General features: G+C 37.9%; 1 pseudogene; it reads left to right on the top strand.

The window, feature by feature from the left end:
• Positions 1–3,917: 3,917 nt before the first annotated feature.
• Positions 3,918–7,747, top strand: LOC147441015 (uncharacterized; annotated as a pseudogene).
• The last annotated feature ends 1,662 nt before the right edge of the window (positions 7,748–9,409 follow it).

Raw genomic sequence — 9,409 nt, 5'->3', positions numbered from 1 at the left:
CCTATCACGATTTTCTTGAAGACGATCTGATGTTACCGGAGAAGGGACAAGGTTCATTACATGAGGTAAATCCCATCTTAGCAGTTGAAAAAAGTAATTTGAAGATAGTTCCTTGAGAGATAAGAGATGAGATTACTGCAGTTACTCAGCGAAAAGATAAATCCAATGCATTAACGCATAAAGATGCAGATATTTTGGCTTCCACTAGACTCTTTATCTACTTTGAGTGCCCCAATATCCCTCTTTGTCGTCTTTATCCATATGCAAGAGTTTGAGGTTTAAGAGACAATTTAATTGGTTTGAAGTCAAACTTTGCTAAAGAAGGTTACATGAAAGAAAAGGGGTCCTCCATTGTTTCCTTGTTGACATATCATAAAGAAGAAGAAAAGGTCACAGGTTGGAATTACTTTTCAATTTTACTTTGCAATCTACTTGGATTTTCTCTTTATTATACATTTGAACAGTAAATCTTATGTAGATGAGGTTATGAAGGAGTGGGATCCATTGTGGAATGAGGTCAATGAGGAGTTCAAAATGGAGTTGCAAAATAATTCAAAGTTGTCAAATTTTGTGGTCACATGTTTTTTTTTTGGGAGGGAAATTATCGAACAGTGGAATGGACTCAAGCCATTAAAGAAACATTTTCCACATCAAAAGATAAGCATTGCAAATTTCCTTGTAATATTATCGATCGTACCAAAGTGCCAGAGATTGCCTTGCTAAGTAGTCTACAAAGAATGAACTTGTAAGTGCTCTTTGTTGCTTTTGTGAGAACTTGAGTTTTATCCTTTTTATTTAAATATGAAATTTTGAATGATTTTTTTTGGTGTGACTAGCATGAATTCCCATTCTCTTGTCACTACACATCTTCGGGATGAGATTGTGAATTTGATTCACATTTGTGTTGCTGATCCTAATGTGTACTTGAAAGCCCTACCAGAGAAAGATAAAAAGTTGATAGCAAATGTCACAAAATATTACTCTAAGGGTGAGGAACCTTGGTATCCATTGACACAAAATAGCTTGCACGTCTTGTGTATGATGTGAGTAGAAATGTTTCTCTCTCTTATATTCAATAGATACAATTTTGCAATGATTGTTAATTCCTTAAGCTTTTGGTAGGTGCAAATCACCAAGGAATATAAAATAAGGGTTGATCAAATTTCTCTGGAAATCTTGGCTAAAGAGGATTTAAAGAAAGAGGAGGATAAAATCTATCACAACGTCACTACAAAGTATAGTGACAAGATTGGAAAGGTATTCTTTTATGTTGTAAGTTTTGTTGTGTTCATAGTATGGCTTTTAATTACACACTTTTGTTGAACATATTCTTTTGTTTTGTAAGCTTCTTAACATTGTGGATCCACACTTGGATTTGGATTGGTTTGACAAAGTCTTTTCATTGCGGTGGGGTCTTGGAAATTGGGCAACATTAGAGAAGATTAACTTGATTGCTATTGTGGATGCTCCAATAAAAACAGGCTATTATGTGGTTATCTCCTTTAGAGGTGGACAATCTCACTAGGATAGCATATGTGCATCAAAAAAGAAGATGTTGCTTATAGAATGTGAGACTTTTCCTTTCACTAGGTCTTAATGCTTTGAATCAAGTATTAAATTTTTTCTTCAATTTGTTTTTGTGTCCACTCAAGCTAGCTTCATAGGGAGGGTCTCTTGGCTAGGGTCTATGTTAGAGCCTCATAGTTGGTGATAGATATGTTGGGTACATGTGGAGATATTGTATTATCAGCTGATTGTAGCCTTATGTTCTACTTTGACGAGATAAAGCTTGAGGCTAGGCCACATCTCTTCACTTTGGAGGTATCTTTGGAAATGAGAACAAAAGATGTTGATAAACAAGCCCTCAAAAAGCTTGACAATTTGCATATGTTTGCACAAAGATTGGCATCCAGGTATTTTTGTTTTCGAGGCATTAAGTAACTAAATAAATTTTATTTATAGAAGTGTAAGAATAATGCATCCATTGACTTTTTTGTCAAGATTATTGAACTTTTTGGTGTTGCAAAAGATTCTTCCTTTGATTCCACTACTTGCTAGAAAGTGGATAGAATTGAATATACCTGATTCCACTACTTGCTAGAAAGTGGATAGAATTGAACATACCTGATTCATGTATGTATTCAAAGAATTTACATAAGCTTTCTTCATGGGAGATTGAAGCTTGCCCTTGCTGGATGGACATGGATAAAGTCCATGTTCTAGCTTGTGTGAGAGAGATCTCAAAGATGCAATTGGAGGTAGTTCTTTGCCAGGTTTATCGGGAGCCAAAAAGTGCAAGGCTTCCTCCTAGATTGGCTACACAAGTAGGAGTACCATCTTCAGGTAAAGATACATAAACTTATCCACATATTTTGCATTGAATTTATAAACTTGGTAATTCTAAAATATTTTCATCGAGAAGGGATTTCTCAAAAAGGAAAGGGCGCTATAGAAAACACTGTTGCAGATGAGTTGATGCAAGAGGCTATGCCATCCTCACATGGTAGTACTTCCCGTACGTAATAACATCATTACACTTTATAGTCAATTATTATGTTTCTTTGTCTAATTTTGTGTCGTTTCTTTCTTCGATATTGGTGGATCTTGTCAATTGCGTTGCGTCTTTTCATGTCTCAACGCATGGTTATATTAGACATGATTTTGATCAATGTATTGCTCTCACTGGGGACTACATTGCCATTTTTGGATATTTTTCATTGGGAGTTAGGTATCCATCTTGGGCTATGATTCATGAGCATATGCTCAAGGCCCATCCAAGTGATCTTGTTTATAGGCGAAACAGCAAGTCGGTTGCTTGGGTTGCCGATTTTATTTTCCTCGACCTTCCATATGGAGGATGGATGGCTATGGTGTCCCACCCATGTGGGATAGGAGCATTGAGGATCATGTTTGTGCGGGAATTCATCTTGCATGGAACACTTTATTGGCTTTGATTGGTTGTTAATCATGGCCTCTTTTGCAGGTTTTGTAGTCTCTAACCACTTTGAAGTTTGTATTTGAGGTTCACATTTGAACTATACAAATCACTCATGTGATGTTTTGCAATTAAGGTGATACACCTCGATGGGTGGAAAGGTTTGTGTTGCTTTGACATGCATATTTAACAACGGATAGTAGTGCTTCATCTAAAAATTTTAATGCTTTTACCTCTTGAGTGGAGGGGTCTGAAAAAATGAATGGAACACACATTTTTCAACTTCTTTTTCTCCTCCCTCCCCCCCCCCCCCCCCCCTCCCTCTCCTCTCTCTCTCTCTCTCTCTCTCTCTCTCTCTCTCTCTCTCTCTCACTCTCTCTCTCTCTCTCTCTCTCTCTCTCTCTCTCTCTCTCCCTCACGCACATAGTCTCTTATTGATGGAGTCGAAGGATCTGCATCAATGCAGATCCCTTCAGACTGCATCATAGAATTGGGGACATGCTAAGGAAATGTTTTCTAGTTGCAGGTCATCTACTAGGTAGGATTGTTTTTATGCACGTGTAGACTTATGCCAACTAGGGCCACATGGACATTTGTTGCCATTTGCCTCACTTGTGAGGATTGCATTGTGAGGATGCACTTACTTGAGGATTTAGCTTCGCCATGAAGCTTTGCTATAAACTAGCCTAAGGGATCTGCGTCAACACAAGTCCCTTATTTCATTGTGTTTTTTATGGTGAGTTTAATTGTGCAGAGAGAATTTTTGGAAGTAGCAAGTATTGAATTTTTGTTTACAGTGTTTTTTTAACTGGTTTTCCAAATGTTATAAATCCTAAAGTGAGGTGGATCATGAGGATCCTTATGTACTATTTTGAAATTTTGTCGAATACAAAAAGGAGACCATGGCCAATTTTTTTATTACTTGAGCTCAGTAAAAGTTATGTCAGTGTTGGTTTTGTAAACTCTTTTGTCTCCTTATTGCATTGTTGCAGTCCAAGATCTAGAGGTTGTTCTAGCAGGGGGTTACTTAAACCTTGCCAATTGGAGCATATGATTCTACATACCAAATCAGCTATGTGTTTGGTACGGAAATGGGAACCTATCAGGATTTTCTTGAGCACGATGTGATGATACCGGAGAAGGGACAAGGTTCATTACATGAGGTAAATCCCATCTTAGCAGCTGAAAAAAGTAATTTGAAGATAGTTCCTTGAGAGATAAGAGATGAGATTACTGCAGTTACTCAGCGAAAAGATGAATCCAATGCATTTACGCATAAAGGTGCAGATATTTTGGCTTCCACTAGACTCTTTATCTACTTTGAGTGCCCCAATATCCCTCTTTGTCGTCTTTATCCATATGCAAGAGTTTGAGGTTTAAGAGACAATTTAATTGGTTTGAAGTCAAACTTTGCTAAAGAAGGTTACATGAAAGAAAAGGGGTCCTCCATTGTTTCCTTGTTGACATATCATAAAGAAGAAGAAAAGGTCACAGGTTGGAATTACTTTTCAATTTTACTTTGCAATCTACTTGGATTTTCTCTTTATTATACATTTGAACAGTAAATCTTATGTAGATGAGGTTATGAAGGAGTGGGATCCATTGTGGAATGAGGTCAATGAGGAGTTCAAAATGGAGTTGCAAAATAATTCAAAGTTGTCAAATTTTGTTGGTCACATGTTTTTTTTTTGGGAGGGAAATTATCGAACAGTGGAATTGACTCAAGCCATTAAAGAAACATTTTCCACATCAAAAGATAAGCATTGCAGATTTCCTTGTAATATTATCGATCCTACCAAAGTGCCAGAGATTGCCTTGCTAAGTAGTCTACAAAGAATGAACTTGTAAGTGCTCTTTGTTGCTTTTGTGAGAACTTGAGTTTTATCATTTTTAAACAAATATGAAATTTTGAATGATTTTTTTTTGGTGTGACTAGCATGAATTACCATTCTCTTGTCACTACACATCTTCGGGATGAGATTGTGAATTTGATTCACATTTGTGTTGCTGATCCTAATGTGTACTGGAAAGACCTACCAGAGAAAGATAAAAAGTTGATAGCAAATGTCACAAAATATTACTCTAAGGGTGAGGAACCTTGGTATCCATTGACACAAAAGTAGCTTGCACGTCTTGTGTATGATGTGAGTAGAAATGTTTCTCTCTCTTTATATTCAATAGATACAATTTTGCAATGATTGTTAATTCCTTAAGCTTTTGGTAGGTGCAAATCACCAAGGAATATAAAATAAGGGTTGATCAACTTTCTCTGGAAAGCTTGGCTAAAGAGGATTTAAAGAAAGAGGAGGATAAAATCTATCACAACTTCACTACAAAGTATAGTGACAAGATTGGAAAGGTATTCTTTTATGTTGTAAGTTTTGTTGTGTTCATAGTATGGCTTTTAATTACACACTTCTGCTGAACATATTCTTTTGTTTTGTAAGCTTCTTAACATTGTGGATCCACACTTGAATTTGGATTGGCTTGACAAAGTCTTTTCATTGCGGTGGGGTCTCGGAAATTGGGCAACATTAGAGAAGAATAACTTGATTGCTATTGTGGATGCTCAAATACAAAACATGCTTTTATGGTTATCTCATTTAGAGGTGGACAATCTCACTAGGATAGCATATGGGCATCAAGAAAGAAGATGTTGCTTATAGAATGTGAGACTTTTCCTTTCACTAGGTCTTAATGCTTTGAATCAAGTATTAAATTTTTCTTCAATTTGTTTTTCTGTCCACTCAAGCTAGCTTCATAGGGAGGGTCTCTTGGCTAGGGTCTATGATAGAGCCTCATAGTTGGTGACAGATATGTTGGGTACATGTGGAGATATTGTATTATCAGCTGATTGTAGCCTTATGTTCTGCTTTGAGGAGATAAAGCTTGAGGATAGGCCACATCTCTTCCCTTTGAAGGTATCTTTGGAAATGAGAGCAAAAGATGTTGATAAACAAGCCCTCAAAAATCTTGACAATTTGCATATGGTTGCACAAAGATTGGCATACAGGTATTTTTGTTTTCGAGGCATTATGTAAATAAATAAATTTTATTTATAGAAGTGTAAGAATAATGCATCCATTGACTTTTTTGTCAAGATTCTTGAACTTTTTGGTGTCGCAAAAGATTCTTCCTTTGATTCCCCTACTTGCTAGAAAGTGGATAGAATTGAACATACCTGATTCATGTATGTATTCAAAGAATTTACATAAGCTTTCTTCATGGGAGATTGAATCTTTCCCTTGCTGGATGGACATGGATAAAGGCCATGTTCTAGCTTGTGTGAGAGAGATCTCAAAGATGCAATTGGAGGTAGTTCTTTGCCAGGTTTATCGGGAGCCGCAAGTGCAAGGCTTCCTCCTAGATCGGCTACACAAGTAGGAGTACCATCTTCAGGTAAAGATACATAAACTTATCCACATATTTTGCCTTGAATTTATAAACTTGGTAATTCTAAAATATTTTCATCGAGAAGGGATTTCTCAAAAAGGAAAGGACGCTATAGCAGACACTGTTGCAGATGAGTTGATGCAAGAGGCTATGCCATCCTCACATGGTAGTACTTCCCGTACTTAATAACATCATTACACTTTATAGTCAATTATTATGTTTTTTTGTCTAATTTTGTACCGTTTCTTTCTTCATAGATATTGGTGGATCTTGTCAATTACGTCGCGTCTTTTCATTTGATTATCGAGATATGTCTCAATGCATGGTCATATTAGACATGATTTTGATCAATGTATTGCTCTCACTGGGGACTACATTGCCATTTTTGGATATTTTTCATTGGGAGTTAGGTATCCATCTTGGGCTATGATTCATGAGCATATGGTCAAGGCCCATCCAAGTGATCTTGTTTATAGGCGAAACAACAAGTCGGTTGCTTGGGTTGCCGATTTTATTTTCCTCGACCTTCCATATGGAGGATGGATGGGTGGCTATGGTGTCCCACCCATGTGGGATAGGAGCATGGAGGATCATGTTTGTGCGGGAATTCATCTTGCATGGAACACTTTATTGGGCTTGGATTGGTTATCATGGCCTCTTTTGCAGGTTTGTAGTCTCTAACCACTTTGAAGTTTGTATTTGAGGTTCACATTTGAACTATACAAATCACTCATGTGATGTTTTGCAGTTAAGGTGATACACCTCGATGGGTGGAAAGGTTTTGTGTTGCTTTTGACATACATATTTAACAACGGATAGTAGTGCTTCATCACACTCCCTACGATTTCATGGAAGCAAGAGGAGACAAAGTTCAAGTAGCTTGTATTTTTCATTTGTAGTTGATGTAAGGTGTGTTCATTTTTTCAAGAATAAATTTTTTGCATTATATGTGTGTAGCTTGACACCTTGATGTTTTACTTGCTGCATTGACGGGGTTCCACTCTGCCTATTTACATAGCAGAGAGTATCTCTCATTTTTGAGCACTTGGCAGTAGGCATACAGATTCTATCATGCAGCACTATATTCCTGATACCTTGATATCCATTGCCACTGATGGTGTGCCTTGGCGTGGAACATTGCAGAGGAGCTCTACATGTTTCGGTGCATTTGTGGAGTTGTTTTGCAGGAGTAGATGCATTTGCTTGGATTTTGGATGCGAGACTGCACCTGTGTTGGTGGCGGCATGTGCAACTTTGAGTCGAGTTTGTGGTTCTTTGGATTTTGATGATACTCTTCTTACATGTTTTGTGCACTTTACGTTACATCAAAAAAACCGGAGCAGGGAGGAGGCTTCAACGCCTATTGATATGGAGGATGAGGGGGATAGGCCTATGGGTGGGATCCCTTTTGATTACTAGTAAGGTTCTCATTCCATAGTTGGACCTTTTATATACTTTTTGCTATCATATATGTGTTTCGGTATTCCTATGCCACTGTGTGTCTAATAATCTATCACTATGTCTTGATGGTTGTAAAAGGTGCCATTAGACTCATTGGCTAGTTTATGATTTTTTTAAATTTTTACTGAAGTATATTACCCATGTATATTGAAGCGGAGGCGAGATAGATGGCGTCAGATGGTCGCTTTGATTTGCAGCTTCGTGAGAAAACTCGTATATGCAACATATTTATTGACGATGAATGTGACTCCTCATGGGAGTTTCCGTTTACAGTCTCACATGTCAGTAGATTTATGCATAGCCCAGGGTCTAAGCATTGGCAGGCTGTCAAGGGAACTTTCCGCTACTTGAGTGGAATTTTACATCTTGGCTTGTTTTATTCCAAGGGGGGATCATTGCCGCCAGACTTACATGATTTTTTGGACTCAGATTGGCCTGGTTGTTTTGACAATCGAGTGTCCACAAGTGGTTTTTGTTCATGCTTGTAAATTCATGCACATCATGGTTGAGCAAGAAGAAACCGACTATGGCTACTTCTAGTTGTGAGGTTGAGTATAGGGCAGTCTTCACAGCTATGGCTCAGACGCCTTATGGCTGATATGGGTGTTGACACTGCCAACACTATCTACACTAACAGCGAGAGCGCATTGGCAGTTGCAAGGAACCTAGTTTCTCATGCTCGCACAAATCACATTGAGGCGCATTAGCACTATGTCAGGGAGATGCTCCCAATAGGAGAGGATCTCATGAGAAGTTTGAAGATTTTTGCAAAGCATTGGGCTTAATCCCTTTTGTGGAATGTTCATGTCCTTAGGGAATGGCACTTCCCTTTACTCATGTGCCAGCTCTTGTTCATCACATCACTCCAAGGGGGGTTCGTTACCATATACATGTGGTAGTGATGTGTGTGAACACACTTAGCACCTTCGTAGCATTCTTTCCCTCACTAGGAGGTTTTTCCCCCGCGCATTGTATATACACCCATCATTCTAGGGCTATCTATCTTTCCATTGCACACTAAGTAATACACTCTCTATCGTGTGCCTTGAGCTTCCTTCATCTTCTCCAAGTTGTGTGTGTTTTCTTGCAACCCTAATTGCAACATTCATCCATATTCACTTGTATATATACTTTATATTTATACACCTTGGTGATTCACCTTCATACTAACATGCACAAAGCATAAAAAACATCCAAAAATGTTTTCTTACCACAATTCTAGACATAACCACACAACCCAAAAATTGCATGAACAAAAAAACTAGCTTCCACATTGTGGCCATTTCAATCTCTTTGCAAAGCATACACTTATAGCCAGATTGGTATTGTAAGCTTAGGTTTGGACCTAAGATTAAAAAAATTCTCTCTCTCTTTCTCTCTCTCTCTCTCTCTCTCTCTCTCTCTCTCTCACACACACACACACACACACAAAGAATCATCTCCAAAGTCACAACAATCATCAATTACTTGTCAAAATTTCATATAAATCACTCTTTGAGCTTTTGCTTCTAAGGTTTAAAATCCCCCACCAAATCCCAACTTTAGTTCATTTTTTCATTTGGAGTGAATTGGGGTGTGCTAAGCATTGGGACTGTTGGCGTCTGTATTGTTGATTTAACT

This window comes from Adiantum capillus-veneris, chromosome 15, assembly GCF_014529385.1.
Source record: "Adiantum capillus-veneris isolate H3 chromosome 15, ASM1452938v2, whole genome shotgun sequence".
NCBI classification, from domain to species: Eukaryota; Viridiplantae; Streptophyta; class Polypodiopsida; order Polypodiales; family Pteridaceae; genus Adiantum; species Adiantum capillus-veneris.
Note: the sequence above shows the minus strand (reverse complement) of the source record. Positions and strands in the feature narration are given on the sequence as shown.